The following is a 16,891-nucleotide window of genomic DNA, read 5'->3' on the forward strand; positions in this document are numbered from 1 at the left end:
TCACAATATAAAGCTTCTGCACAGCCAAGGAAATAATCAATACAACTGAAAGACAACCTGCTGAATGAAAGAAGATATTTGCAAATGACATATCCAATAAATGGTTAGTATCCAAAATATATAAATAACTTATACAACTCAACACCAAAAACACAAATAATTCAATTAAAAATTGGCAGAAAACATGAACAGACATTTCTGCAAAGAAGACATACAAATGACCAACAGACACATGAAAAGATGCTCAATATCACTCTTCATCAGAGAAATGCAAATCAAAACCACTATGAGGTATCAACTCACACCTGTCAGAATAACTAAAATCAACAACACAAGAAACAAGTGTTGGTGAGAAGGTGGAGAAAAAGGAACCCTCGTTCAACTACATGGATGGATCTAAAAGGTATAATACTAAGTGAGATGAATCAGTCGGAGAAAGACAAACACCATATGATTTCACTGATGTGTGGAATTTAAGAAACAAATGAAAAAAGAAAAAAGCGAAACAACCAAAAAGCCCCAACTAGATTCTTAAATATGAAGAAACTGATGGTTACCAGAGGGAGGTGGGTGTGGTGTGGGGATGAGTGAACCAGGTGATGGGGATTAAAAATACACTGATGAGCACCATGTAATGTATAGACCTGTTGGATTACCGTATTGTATACCTGAAACTAATATAACACTGTATGTTAATTATACTAGAATTAAAAAAAATAATTTAAAATAATTTAAAAAAATAAATAAATAATTTAACTATAAAAAATAAATATCCTTTCCCTTCCCCTCTCACCTAGCATGCATATCCCACGCTGACATTCTGGCTAAGAGGGAATCATCCTCTCCTGGTCACCTCCCAGCGATGCCATGTGGTCTGGCAGGAAACGAAATCAGTCCTGAGTAGTTGTAAGAAGAGTCCTGGTGGTTTGGGAATGTTTGGCAGCGGGAGGCAGGAGATGGGTTTTCTGAGAATGGCTGAAGGACACGAGCGGTGCCAACACCAAGCAGTCCTGGGATGGCTTCGGGTGCCCTCAAGAGTGGTGCTGCTTCTTGTGATGCTGTCTCCGGAGCTGCCAGTCCCCAGCCCCAGCTTTAAGCTTCCAAAGTCTGCAGCCCAATGGGGACTTCTCCCCAGTCCTCCACAAAACAAGAGATTGTTATTGTACTCATCTCTGATGTACTCTGAAGTCTTTCCGGAATACTCTCCCCTTGCCATTTTAGTTTTTTGGAAATTCTCACTCTCACAGGCATCGCCCTTCTCTGTCTCTGCCAGTTTCATGTTAACAGCTATCAGCTTTTCTGAGTGAATTCCTGGCCCTTTTCCTCATCCCCACTCTCACTTGGTCTGTTTTATTGCAATTTGGCTCCTTTTATGAGCAGAATGGTCACTGTTGTTGTAAGATTTATAAAATCAATAAAGTCAGTGGCAGAAAGGAAAGAAAGAAAGAAGAAAGAAAGAAGAAAGAAAGAAAGAAAAAGAAAGAGAAAGGAAGGAAGAAAAGAAAGGAAGAAGGAAGGAAGGAAGGAAGGAAGGAAGGAAGGAAAGAAGGAAGGAGGAAAGAAAGAGGTTGACTGGAAAAACCAGGGAGTTTTCCCAGGTCCCTTTCAATTCATTTTGCGCATGATGAACTTCAGGAGGAGAGCACGAAGGGCAGCATTCACTCCATTTATTCCAAGATGAGAATCCTCTTCTCAAGGACACCTTTTACATCTTTCACAATAAGTATTTTGCAGAATGCTAAGTAACTTGCCAAGGGCCAGTCAGTAAGACAGGGTCAAAGTTAAGGTTCAAAGTCAGGTCATTCTTACTCCAAAGCCCACATTGCTTCCTCTATATTCTTCAGAACTTTCTACAAAAAATATAATCACTTCAAAAATAATCTATAAGTGGCATTTTCCACCATGATAAATGATAAATGAAACTGTGCCTTACCTCAAGCTTCCTATTCACTTTAAGAGCTGTGGTCTCAAGCCAGACAGCACGTTGTAATCACCTAGAAGCTTTAAATCACCTGGGCTCTACTCCAGACCATTAAACTAGACTCTCTGGAGGTGGGACTTTTTTTTTTCAAAGTTCCCCATTTGATTTCAAGGTACTCTAGGGTAGAGAACCACTGTGTAGTATGATAGAAAGAAAGTAGGCTTCCAAGTCTTAGGCCCAGGCTTGAAGTTGAGATCTGTAACTTGCTGGCTGTGACTGCTAACAAGGTATTCAATTGTTTTAAATGTTGCATAAAATAAAATCCATGAGGGTTAGAGAGAATGTATTTGAGCATCTCACATGATGTCTGGCATATGGTGGAACCATACTAAATGGTAGGATTAAGACTGGACACTGTTATAGAGGAGAGAGAGCAGGGTGGGAATTCGATAGATCTGGTTTCAAATTCTAGCACTGCCATTTTTAGTTTTAGGTATGTTGAATGTTCTGTGCCTTAGTTTCCTAATTTGTATAATAATTAAAATATTTCCTGTGTTATAGAATTTCTGTGAGAATTAAATAAATTGTGAAACACCTGGCACATTTCTTCTGTTCTGTTATTTGTAACTGGACTATGCTAGTAAAACTGTACTAAAAACAAGCATAGAATGTTTCTAACATTTAGAAGTGTTCTATTTTAGACACAGAAATGTATAGGTTCTGTTTAGCACAATACATTCAGGTAACAGTATAGATTTTATTTTCTTAAGTTTATTTATTTATTTTGAGAGAGAGAGAGACAGAGACACAGAGAGAGAGACATAGCAGGGGTGGGACAGAGAGAGAGGGTGAGAGAGAATCCCAAGCAGGCTCCACAAACAGCGCAGAACCCAATGCGGGGCTCAAGCTCAATGACCATGAGATCATGACCTGAGCCAAAATCAAGTCAGTTGCTTAAATGACTGAGTCACCCAGGCATCCCTAGATTCTATTTATTCTGTACTATTTCCTACTCTACTATAAAATAAACATCACGATTTGGTGGTCAGTTATCATAAAGGGGCTTACTGAAGACAGGGCAAGTTGAACCTACTGGGTTATTGAACTATAACAGAAAAGCCAGCATCTGGATTCTTCCATCCTTGCTATGAGGATGAGCTATTGCCTGGACCTGACCCAAGTGCAGATCAAAGTGGCCCTGAACACAGGAGGAGTGGGGTTAGAATGTCACCACTGCCTTCATGAAACTGAGTCTAGGACAATCATTGGCTGCTCAGTGCTGTTAATACTGTTGTAGGAGGGGGTTGCAAACAAGATGAAATGTGTCAGCAGTGTTAAAACAAACATCTCTGCTCCATCTTGAGAGCAAAGTCTATAAATAGTAGATCTGAACATGGCTCACGAACCAGACCCTTGTGTAATTATCTGTCTTCACAGGATGTGCCTGGCACATAGGACTAAAGAACCTGGAACAGTGCCTGACATATACAAGGTACTCAATAAGTGTTCTGACCTGTGTCCTCTGCCTGGAACACTTCCCCAACTGGAACTAGATGTTAACATTTATTGGGTCTTACCAAGTGCCTGGCCCTGTACTAGGCACTTTATATAGAGATCATCTCATTCACCTGGCAAACTCTTGTCCATCCTTCAAGATCTAGCTCAAATATCACCTATTCTGTTAAACCTTCTTGACTCCCTTAGGCAGAGTCCTCTGTGCTTTTGCACTGACAGCTCTTTGCTCAATCCTCAGAAGAACACTTACCACCTTCTACTTTAACATATCTGTTTACAAGTCTGTCTCCCCCACTGGAATGTAAGGTCATCAGGGGCATCATGTTTTTATTAATTTTTTTGTTACTGGAACTTAGCACAGCACCTGATAAAATTAATTTTCAAATCCCTCTGTGATTCTGCTGAGTAATAAATCACGCTGAATGCATTTGTTTAAAAAAACCTGCATCCGTGTAAACAAAGACAGCTAATATTTTTATCCAACTGGGAAAGCAGCACAATTTTTGTATAACCTAGGGAGAATGCATTCTACATCATAGAATTTGAACTAGTGAAGAAGTGGGAATATCAGGACCTATTCGTACATAACAGCTATGAGAATCAACACCTCACAACAAGTGCCTAATATGTCTCCACTAGAATCCACTTTGGGACTAAACGGGTATTCTAGGACATCTATATTACCTGGTAACCATATTCTGGCAGGAATTATATGCTGCAACAGAGAAAGAGAAACACAAAAGGATTTATACATAAACACAAACATACACACAAGGCTCACTTTTCACTGAAAATTGAAATTTTAAATTATTATAAATGTTGAAATAACTTTTGCCTTATAGAGTTTTGTGAGGATTAAGTGAGATAACGTGTGTGAAGTTCCTGATATAGTGACTAATTTATTGCTAGTTGAAAAAATGGTAGCTATTTCATTATCCCACAACCAGGAAATACTCTATTATAACTTCCAGCTTTCTGACTCCTTTATTCCTACTGAATGATGTGGAGTGGGGAGCTTAGTGAGAAAAATTCTTTGACTCCCAGGTGTTTGACATGAACAAGTGGTTGAATGGTGGTGTCATTTACTGAAATGGGGAAGGCTGTGTGGGGGAAAGAATTGGTAAGTCAGGCCTTCTGCTTTGGCCATGTTGAATTGGAAATTCCTATTAACTATCCAACAGAGATGTAAAGTAGACTGTTGAATATAAGTCTGGAGCAAACACCAGCAAATATTTGATATTAAAAGTCATGGGGTTGGATTTCTATGAAGAAAACATACGTGTATTGAATATAACTTTTCTTTTTTCATAGTTATAAAATCTATTCTGTTCTAAAATTTGCTTTCTCCACTTAGTATATTATAGTCATCTTTCCATGTCAGCATATACATATAGATCTGCTTAGAGATACTGTAACTTATTTATTTTAAATTATTAGACATGTACATTATTTCTAACTTTTCAACATTATAAGCTCTACAAATATTTTTTAGTTTGTGAAGTTAATCTGAGGTCAAATCCAAGAAAATGGAATTGCTGGGTCAAAGGGGAATAACATATTTAAAAATTTGAAAGAGAGTGCCAAATTGTCCTGCAGTGTGGATAAAAATTAAAATTTACACTCCCACCAAGAGGAAAGGAAGAGGCTATTTTCCTGTGTTCATCCTAATACTTGAATGAGAAATGGTATTTCACTGGTATTTTAATTATATTTTTACTTAGGAGTGAGGTTGAATACTTTTTATAGGTTTACTAGAACTTAGTATTTATGTTTTGCCATTTTTCTATTGGCTTAACTTTTTCTTATTCTTAAGGGTCCTGGATTGAAGGTAAGAAGAAATTTAGCCCTTTTCCTGTCATCGTTGTTTCATTTTTCCCTTTGTTATATTTGTCTTCTAAGGGGACTACTAACTCAGGCACATTTGGTTTTCTGGTACTGTACTTGCCTTCCTGCTGTAACAATGAGGCACATTTTGGATCACAAGGCAGAGAAGGGGAAGAGAGTACAATAATCTTGCTAAGTTGAGGAAACAGAAATTGGAGAGGCTGAGGATATTGTGGGGCAGAGTTCCAGAAAGGAGGGAGCTATGCAAAGAAAGACTCCAGAAGTCTGCACAGGGGTTCCCTTAAATCTAAAATCGGTTATAAGTTAACAGAGTGAAGCTTCAAGGGCCAGGGGAACCATAAGTTGAACATTCTTCAGCATCACAAAGAACTCTAAGTTTTGACCAGCCAGAGTAGAAAGACTTGTTGGATATTCAGGGCATTAAATGACCTTAGAAAAGTCATACTTCAGTAATCGGACAAAACTAGGCCTGGAATAAAGGCTACTGTAGATGCACACCAGCAAAGCTTGAAAGTCAAAACATCCAGCTATCTCCAAGTAACTTAATGGCTTGTTTAAACCAACTTCAACACTCTAAAGGAAGAAAACAAAATTCAAAAATTTTGCAATATAACATTTACAATTCCTTACACCCAATTAAAATTGACCAGATATACAAATGAGAGAAAAAAATGTGACTCATAACCAGGAGAAAAAAACAGTCAACAGACACACACACACAAAAGACATAGGTAATGGAATCTGCAGACAAGAATTTTAAAACAGTCATTAAATATGCTCAAAGTTCTCAAAAAAACACAATAAGGGAAGTAAAGAAAGATATATTAAAGAACCAAATGGATTTTCTAGGAATGAAATACAATGTCTGAAATGAAAATTTCACTTGATGAGACTAATAGGTGATTAGACACTGCAGAAAAAAAAAAATCAATGAACCAGAAGAATAGTCATGGAAGCTATCAAAACTGAAGCACAGAGAGAAGAAGAGAATCAAAAATAATACAAATAGAAGCTCTGTGACCTGTAGGACAACATCAAGTTGTCTAATTAATTTATGTGCAATTAAAGTCCCAGAATGGGATGGGAAAGAAAAAAGTATTCGAATAAATAATGGCTAAATTTTTCCAAATTTGATGAAAACTATAAACTCCCAAATCCAGAAAAGCCAATGAAGCCAACAAAGAAAACCACATCAAGGCACATTATAATGAAGTGGATGAAAACCAATGATAAAGAAAATAATCTTAAAAGTAGTCAAAGAAAAAGACAAATTGTACAAGAGCAATGACATGAATTACTACTAATTTCTTGTGGGAAACAATGTTACCTAGAGGACAATGAAATGGCATTGTTAAAATGCTTAAAGGAAAATTTTGTTAATAGAAAATTCTACATCCAGTGAAAATATTCTTCAAAAATAAAAGTAAAATAATGCCTTTTTCAGACAAACAGAAGCTGAGATGACTTGTCACCAACAATCCTGAAGTAAAAGAAATGTTCAAGAATATTTTTTTAGGCTTAAGGAAAATAATTTCATATAGAAACTTCAGTTGACTCCAGTAGTTCTCAACTGGTGACAGTTTTAACTTTCAACTGGTAATAGTTTCATCTCCCAGGGAACTTGTGGCAATGTCTGGAGACATTTGTTTGTTGGCAAAAAAATTGTTTTCAGGTTGGCATGACCTGGGGGAGAGTTGTTATTGCATCTAATAGTAGAGCCAGTGATGTTGCTAAATATCCTACAGTGTATAGGACAGTCACAGTAAAGAATTATCCAGTCCAAAGTGTCAATAGTGCTAAGGTTGAGAAATCCTGGTCTACACAACAAAATGAGGAACATCGAAAATGATAAATATATGCATAAGTATAAAAACTTTTTCTAGAAAATTGACTGTTTAAGGCAAAAAATAATAATGAATGTATTAGGAGATTTATAATGTAGGTATGACAGCAACCACACAAAGGATGGGAGAGGAGAAATGGAAGTACATTGTTATGAGGTTCTTACATTATACATGAAGCAATAAGATATTTAAAAGTAGACTGTGATAAATTAAAGATGCATATTATAAACTCTAGAGCAACCACTACATACATAAAACAATCAGGCATTGTGAATAAATCAATAATGGAGATAAAATTAATCACTAAAAAATAATCTGAAAGAAGATAGAAAGAGAAAAACAAACAAAAAAACCCAGGTGGGACAAATAGAAAACAAAAGCAACATGCTAGACTTAAACTGAGCCATACAGATAACTGCACTAAATGTAAATAATCTAAATACTCTAATTAGAAGGCAAATGTTGTAAGACTGAATTAAAAAAAGGAAAACTCAATGATATGTGGTCCTCAAGAAACACACTTTAAAAATAAAGGCACAGGGGCGCCTGGGTGGCTCAGTCGGTTGAGCCGCCGACTTCGCCTCAGGTCATGATCTCGCGGTCCGTGAGTTCAAGCCCCGCGTCCGGCTCTGAGCTGACAGCTCAGAGCCTGGAGCCTGTTTCAGATTCTGTGTCTCCCTCTCTCTGACCCTCCCCCGTTCATGCTCTGTCTCTCTCTCTGTCTCAAAAATAAATAAACATTTAAAAAAAAATTTAAAAATAAAGGCACAAATAAAATTACTACATGATTCCACAATTCCATTACTGGGTAATTTACCCAAAGAAGACAAAAATACAAATTTGAAAAGATATATGCACTCTATATTTATTGTAGCATTATTTATAATAGTCAAATTATGGAAGAAACCCAAGTTTCATCAATAGATGAATGGATAAAGGAGATGTGGTATATATATACAATGGAATATTACTCAGCCATATAAACAAATGAAATCCTGCCATTTGCAACAGCATGGATGGGAGAATATAATGATAAGTGAAATAAGTCAGAGAAAAACACATAGCATATGATTTTACTCATATGTGTAATTTAGGAAACAAGACAAAGCAAAATACAAACTAAAAAACAGACTCTTAACTATAGAGAACAAACAGATAGTTACCAGAGGGGAGGTGGATGGGGGGATAGGTGAATGGGATTAAGAGTACACTTATTATGAAGAGCACTGAGTAATGTGTAAAATTGTTGAATCACTATATTGTACACCTGAAGCTAATATAACACTGTATGTTAACTATACTGGAATTAAAATTTTTCAAAACAAAAATAAACATTCAGACACAGATAGGTTGAAAGTAATTGGCTGGGAAAAGAAATTAGTGCAAACACTAATCTTAAGAAAAATGGAGTAGCTATATCAATATCAGACAAAGCAGAATCCAAGACAAGGAATACTACCAGAGATAAAGAGGAACATTGCAAAATGATAAAAGAGTCAAGTTCATCAAGAAAGATTAGAACTGTAAATATGAATGCATCCAATTATGCAGCTTCAAAATACATGAAGCAAAAACTGACAGAAATGAACAGAGAAATGGTCAGATCCAACATTTTAGAGCTGGAGACTTCAATACTCCTCTCTCAGTAACTGATAGAACAAGTAGATAGAAATAAGTAAGGATGGGATGCCTGGGTGGTTCAGTCAGTTAGCCAACTGACTTGATTTTGGCTCAGGTCATGATCCCACAGTTGTGAGTCCACCCCCACCCCCCCAACCCCCACCACCACATTGGGCTCCACACTGGGCGTGGAACCTGCTTGGGATTCTCTCTCTCTGTTTACCTTTCTCTCCCTCTGTCCCTCCCCCACTCGTGCATGTGCTCTTCTCACACTCTCCCTCTCTCTCAAAAAAAAAAAAAAAAAAAAAAGAAGAAGAAAAAGAAATAAGGATATATAAAACTTAATCATATTTTACCTAATAGACATTTTTTGAATCCTACAGGCAACAATAAAAGGATACATATTCTTTTCAAGTGCTCATGAAATACCCACCAAGATAGACCGTCTGCTGGGTCATAATACCAGCTTCAATACATGAAAAAGGATTGAAATCATATAGAGTATGTTCTCGGATCAGAACAGAATTAAACTAGAAATTGGTAACAAAAGTATATCTAGAAAATCTCTAAATATCTGGAAATATCTAAACAACATACTTGTAATTAACCATTAGGTGAAAGAACTAACCACAAGAAAAATTAGAAAATATTTTATGTTGGGTACCTGGGTGGCTCAGTTGGTTAAGTGTCCGACTCTTCATTTTGGCTCAGGTCATGATTTCTTAGTTCGTGGGTTTTAGCACTGTAAGGGGCTCTGAGCAGACAGTGGGGAGCTTGGTTAGGATTCGCTCTTACTCTCTCTGCCCCTCCCTCTCTTGCTCTCTCTCTCTCTCAAAATAAATAAATAAACTTAAAAAAAAAGGAAAATATTTTGTACTGTGCATGACTTTTTTTAGAGGTTTTCTTTGCCATGCTAAAATGAAAAACTTTTACTGAGGCACATTTATCAAGCTACAATAGAAAAAATTGATAAATGTGACTAGTGAATTTTAAATTTCCATCATGGCAAAGAAAACCTTAAACAAATTCATGTGCATATATATGCTTAGACCGTAAGGCACCACTTCAAAATTTACATAATGGTATACAAAAAGCACTCACATTTTTCTTTTCATACTTTTCTAGTTTCATTTTTGAGATTTAAATTTTTGACTTATATGAAATTGTCCCTGCTTTTATGGAGCTTACAGCCAGGGGTCCATGTGACTCTTGGTCTGTCTCAATACTAATACATAATGCATCTTTTTAGTGGCCTAACTTAAAAATGACCCTTGCTTGGTTCTATTTTTCACTCCTTTTTTTTCGGTGTCACTTCTCTACCTTTTTATTTTCTGTCAATAACATGCTATTTTAAATGACCAGTTCTTAAAATGTTTTCATATCCATGAATGTTATTCCCCTCTCATTTCTCTGCCTTTGAAAAACTTACCTAGCTATTCTGAAGTACTTCTTATGTTTAAAAACTGGCTGCTATTTTAAGTGGAAATTACACTGCATTTGTAGATTGAAGAGAATGGGATTTATACAACATTGAGTCTTCCTATCCATGAATAGGATGTGTTGTTCCATTTATTATGATTTTTAATATTTTCTTCATATGGAGCAGCAGTTTTTTCTTTGTATTTTACAATCACTTGGATGGAAAAATACAGATGTTTAGGCCCTACCCCCAAAGGCTTAATTGGCTTGGTGGCGAGCACAGGCGTTGTGTATTTAGTAAGAGCTTCACCCCAGTCAGGGTTAAGAACTACTAATGCAGAGCCCACACACCTCTAGCTGAGTTCTCCTTAGGTGTTTTTTTATCTGGTTTGGTTTAATTTTGGCTATTATTTTGAATGACATCTTTTTTTTGTTCATTACATTTTCTTGTTATTTACTTTTGGCATAGAGAAAAATCTGTGATTTCAGACTATATTAATTTTGTAACATGCCATCTTACTAAATATATATATATTTTTTTTTCAGTTGATTCTTTAGATTTTTTTTTACAGGCATTAAATTATACCATCTGTAATATTGTCTTTTATTGTCCTCTATCTGTGGCTCTTTTTTCCCCCTATATTTGCACCCCTTATCCTACTATCTTGTCTATTTTTCATGGCTAGTAATGCCATAAAAATGACAAGTAATAGTTATAATTATATATATATGAAGTTATGAAGAAAATTTATGATTATATATGAATATATAATTCATATATTTCCAATTTTAATGAAATATGCATAGTGTTTTATCATTAAACATAATACTGATTTATCACTTTAACAAGCTCTCCAACTCCTCATATTTTACTGAAGGTTTTTAAATAAAGACTGATCCTAATTAAAGGACTTCTGTCATGTGCCTTACAGGAATCTATTAAGACAATCATGTTCCCACCTCCTTTTACCTATTAATATGTTGAAAGGTATTAATAATTTCAGATATTGAACCATGTCTGCACTGCTGGAATGACTGGGCTTGGCTACAGTATGCTGTTCTTTCAATGTGCTGCAGAATTGTACTTGCTAATATTTAATTTAAAATTTTGTGTTGGGGCGCCTGGGTGGCTCAGTCGGTTAAGCAGCCGACTTCAGCTCAGGTCATGATCTCGCGGTCTGTGAGTTCGAGCCCCGCGTCGGGCTCTGTGCTGACAGCTCAGAGCCTGGAGCCTGCTTCAGATTCTGTGTCTCCCTCTCTCTGACCCTCCCCTGTTCATGCTCTGTCTCTCTCTGTCTCAAAAATAAATAAACGTTAAAAAAATAAAATAAAATAAAATTTTGTGTCAATATTCTTTTCTTATTATCATTGCCAGGTGTTAGCATCAGTACTATGGGAGCTTAAATTTTTTTGTAAGCTTTCTGTCCATTTATTTTCATTCTTTAATTTACTAAAATTCTAGAAAAGTTAGCTTTCAGAGTGTTTTGCTTGTGACTCACAATAAGAAATGCAGCTTTAAAAGGAAACCTGGTATAAATATATACATTGAACCAAAAGTTTCACCTAATAATACTTGCCTTTACTATGAGAATACACTTTATATTGTTATATTTCAGTAAAAAAAATGCTCACCTCAAAACACTATTTTGAAAAATACTATCTGTCCTTTGAAGATTTGCAAGAATTATCTATAAACTGGCACATTTCAGAAACTAGTTCTCTGGTAATTATTCCATGTTCTTTCTTTGTTGTGTTTTTCTCTAGAAAATCTTTATCATCTTAATTTCACACAGGTCTTTAAATTTATTTGTATAATACTTCTGCAGTATACTCTTAATTCTTTAATTATCTCACAGTGTCTATAAATCTTTCCTTTTTAATTTAGAATATTTGTGCCTTATTTGTTTTGATGAGCTTAGCTAGTGTATTATGGCTTTTTTTTCCGCAAGAAAATAGGTCATAGTATTAATTCTACTGCTTTGCTCTTTCCAACTCAATTTTAGTTTTTCTTCTGCTTTTTAAGGTTTAATTTATAGTTTATTTTGTTGCTTTGGGGATTTTTTAAATTTTTTTTAAATTTTTATTTTTATTTTTTTTATTAAGTAGTCTTCACGCCCAGGGTAGAGACCAACATGGGGTTTGAATTCATGACCCTGAGATCATGACCTGAGCTGAGATCAAGAGTCATACACTTAACTGACTGAGCCACCCAGGTGCCCTTGTAGTTCATTTTCTAATTTTTTTGAGTTAAATAGTTTGCTATCCTCATGTTTTTTAGTTTAGCAATACATGTTTACAGCTATTAATATCTGCTAAACACACTGATAGTTATATCCTATAGGTCTTGGTATATAATGTTTTAATTATTATTTTCTACATAGTGTTTTAATTATTATTTTGTACACATTCTGCAATATCAGTTTTACTTCCAATTTGTACCCAAAATTCTTTTAAATAACTTTTGTATTTCTAAGTAGTGGAGACATTGAATTTTATTTTGGTTATTCATTTTTGTTTAATTACACTGTTATCAGAGAATGTGGTCTAGATTATTTTTAATTTTGGGAATTTATTGAGAAGTTTTTTGGGTAGAAGCCAATATATTTAGTCAATTTGGTAAATGTTTCATGAGTTTTTTAAAATAAGATTATCAGTTAACAGGATATCTATTTCATCTATTCCATTAACCACATTTATTTCATCAACCTTGTTGACTTTGTTGCTCAGGTATATTCTTACTAACTTTTGACAGCTTGATCCATGAAGTGAATTAAAGTAGGCTGCTACTATTTCATGTCTGATCATTTTTCCTTGTATTTCTGCAGTTTTTCTTTATTTATTTTTGTTATTATATTGTTCAGTGATTGAATATATATGAAAGGTATATCCTTTCTGTAAATCCTTTGTCATCATAAAATTTCCCTATTTGTCCTGTCTTACACTTTCTGCCTTAAATTTAGTTTATCTGTGATTAATATCATGACCCCAGCTTTCTTTTTGTTAACATTTACCTGGCATGTTTCCCCCCCACATTTTTCTTTGTAGCTTTTTTTTTTTTTTAGTCATTTTGCTTTAGATATTCCCCTTGTGTACATCATATACAGCTGACTCTTGAACAACACAGGTTGTGTTGTGCAGGTCCATTTATACACAGGTTTTTTTCAGTAAATACAGTACAGTACTGTAAATATATTTTCTCTTATGAGTTCCTTAACATTTTCTTTTTTCTAGCTTACTTTACTGTATATGTAATACATTATTTTTATCTAATAACATACAGAATATGCATTAATTAGCACGTATGTTATTGGCAAGGCTTCTGGTCAACAGTAGGCTATTAGTTAAGTTTTGGAGAAGTCAAAAGTTATATGCAGATTTTCGACTGCATGGGGGTTGGGGCCTCTAACGCCTATATTATTCAAGAGTCAACAGTATACTCATCTCTCACTTTACAAAATTTCAATTAATAAATTTTCAGTTTTGCAAAGATTTCTAATACAAATTAACATTAATGATATACATATTGTTAGGTACAACTGATATTATTATTACATGTTGACAGTGATTTTAACATTGAATATTTACTAAGTGCTTACTCGGCACCAGGCACTGTTCTTGGCACTTCATCTCATTTAGGCCTCACAATGTGACCTATATTTCCATTTTGCAGAAAAGGAAATGAAGGTCACTTAATTTGGTCAAAGTCAGAGAGCTCATAGAGACTGTTTAGGGAAGAGTATTTATTTATTCACATGTTTTGGAAAGGGGAGGTTTTATAATCTTGTTTCCAGTCTCTCATTTGTCCACCACCCTCCAGCCTGCCTCCCATGTACATAAATTGTTCCGGCTATACCCAAGAAACTGTTGGTTTGTCCTACAGTCCATACTCCATTCCATGATTTCACATTTGCTGAGTGCTGTTTTATAACTATTATCCACTGAAATGGGGCAATGTTTTCTATAAATATACTCAGTGCCTACCCACAACCAAACACTAGGTATTCCGCAAATATTTGATGAAATGAAATGCTAAGTAGAGCCTTTCCCACATTTTTTCAAGTATTTACATTTCACCTGTTCTCTTATCAGATTTCTCATCTGAGTTTGAGTGCAGATGAAAAATATTAGATTTCTTCATACTGAAAACCAGGGTACAAAATTTGAATTATGGTAGATTTAAATTCAATGTGCCATGTAAAAATGTCCAATATTTAACATAGATTTCGAATTTCAATAATAGTAAAGCATTAGCTTTACTTACAGATTTTATTTAATACATTTCTGTATGTTACAAAAAAGAAAGAATATATATAAAACTGAATTCAAGGTTTAAGTCCTTAGACCTTAGAAAAATTGGTAGTACAAGCGATGTAGTTCTTAGAGTTCCCAGCAGGGGCCAGAATGTTCATGTTAAATCTAATTAAATGAAATGTTTTTCCTATAATTAAAGGTGGTATGTTTTTTTAAACTAATAAAAAAAGGTCAGAGCTCTCTATGGTTAAAATTACTAGAAACTACTGACTTATTCATTTGAAATTTCCAGAATTCAAGTACATAATTCAAAATATTGAAAAATGAGTTTAACAGAAAGGGTGACATTCTATAACAAAAGGCTGACCCCCAATATCTAAGCAAATGGGCAATCAAAGTATGTTTAGTCAGTAGACACTAAAACTCCTATACTAATTGCCAAATGCAGGTCATTGGGTCTTTCAGTTGCCAAGCCAGACTATGGACTGGTTCCAAGAACAAAGGGCACCACTGTGGCATTGACCCAGGAAATTGAGCACTGACCTTATTTGTTAATTTTAGAACATTAAAAAAAAAATCTTAACTCAATATAAAAGAAATACTTGGTGCTTCAAAAGTGCTTCAATGCAAATTACCTTTGTAAATCAAACAAGCTTTTTAAAATTTCATAATTTAAGTTATGCAACCTTTCTCTGGGCCTCAGTTTCTCCATGTGCTCACAAGTAGATTAGACATAACAATCTTAAAATTCTTTTATTTTTAAAATTCAGAGTTTTTTTTCCCCTAGGCAAAAAGCATCATTTCCCCCCCCTTGTTTCCAATTCTTGGCATAGTACCTATCATAAACCAGGTGCTAATAAGTGTTTAATGAACAAGTAAATGAAAACATGACCAAATGGATATTATTTTTTGAAGAGTTCTTTCTAGGAATTTACAAAAGAATTTGGAAACGGAATGCTTCTGGAAGCCAATACTCTATGAATTATAAAAAACAATGCTGCAGGCAATTCCAAAAAAAGAAGAAAACATTTTCTGAATACTCTTGGAAGGAACTAAACTCTTCTAAGGCTATCATTACTGCCAAGCCACTAATTGAGTACAAAGGGAGTTATTTTTTTAAAAAAGCATTTTAAGATTTTACATTTTAAAACCCAAATCTAAAAAAAGTTAAAATATTTCTTTTTATTTCCAGAAAAACACTCTTTATTGAGACTACTATGGTTTCCAAAGGCCCCCAAAACAAGACCCTGAAAACTGCAAGATTTTCTCTTGGGAAGTGGTTCTTTACCAGAAAGCTTAACTCAATAATAAGGGTAAAGATTTTAAAACAAAAGATATGCCTTTGCCAATTCAATCTATATTGTTATCTGCTCTGGAAACCCTGTGCTTGTTCTAAAGTAACTCAAAATATTATGAAGGAAATTGGTCATCAAAAATAATGAATATTAACTTCTTATTATACTTATTATATTTCTCATTTGTAAATTTTAAAAATTTGACTTCATTAAATTTTGGGAAAGAAAATGTATAGGTGCAGGCAGAAGTTTGTGCCTTCTTAATCCAGGATGACGGGCAATGTGTGGAAGTGTAGGCTGAAAGTGAGGGTGTGGCTGGAGCAAATTAGAGAGCCCAACTAAAGACTGGTATAACTTGCAATCAGGCAGTCTGAAACATTCGACATGCTGTCTCACTGCATATACATTCAACATACACAAAAAAGAAAAAAAAATTTTTAAATATTTATTTATTTCTGAGACAGAGAGAGACAGAGCATGAGCAGGGGAGGGGCAGAGAGAGAGAGAGAGAGAGGGAGACACAGAATCTGAAGCAGGCTCCAGGCTCTGAGCTGTCAGCAGAGAGCCCGACGCGGGGCTCGAACTCACAGACTGCGAGATCATGACCTGAGCTGAAGTCGGATGCTCAACCGACTGAGCCACCCAGTCTAAATTTTCTAAAAAGAAAATTTAGCTCCAGCAAAAAGAGATAAATTAGTGAATTACAGACTTTTTCCAAACTAAGCCACTGTCTTTGGGCAAAGAACTGAAGTAGCTATGCTTATTTACTATGGATAAAATAAGGAAATTATTTGAGCCAGGTTCTCAAACTTGAATAATGTAAAGATACCTTTCAAAAAAATTTTTTTAAAAGAATTCCCATGAGTAAAAGGTAACCCTTATCACTCTAGGTGGTACTTGAAGTCAGCTTGATTATAGCAAAAACAAAACAAAACAAAACAAACAAAAAAACAAAACCCTCACCTGTAAACACTGTATTTGCAGACAGGGTAGAAAATGAAGACATTGAAGCAGTAATCAGATGTAAGGTGGTTATCTGGATGATCTAGAAAATGCATAAAGAGCTAAGTTTTATGAAATTACTTATGGAACTCACAGACACCCCTGGGAGCTAAGGAACTTTATTTAAGAGGGCATTCTGGGAAATAGGTTGACCTCTGGCCCACCTTGGCTGTTCACTC

The sequence above is a fragment of the Panthera uncia genome, assembly GCF_023721935.1.
Source record: "Panthera uncia isolate 11264 chromosome C1 unlocalized genomic scaffold, Puncia_PCG_1.0 HiC_scaffold_3, whole genome shotgun sequence".
NCBI lineage: Eukaryota > Metazoa > Chordata > Mammalia > Carnivora > Felidae > Panthera > Panthera uncia.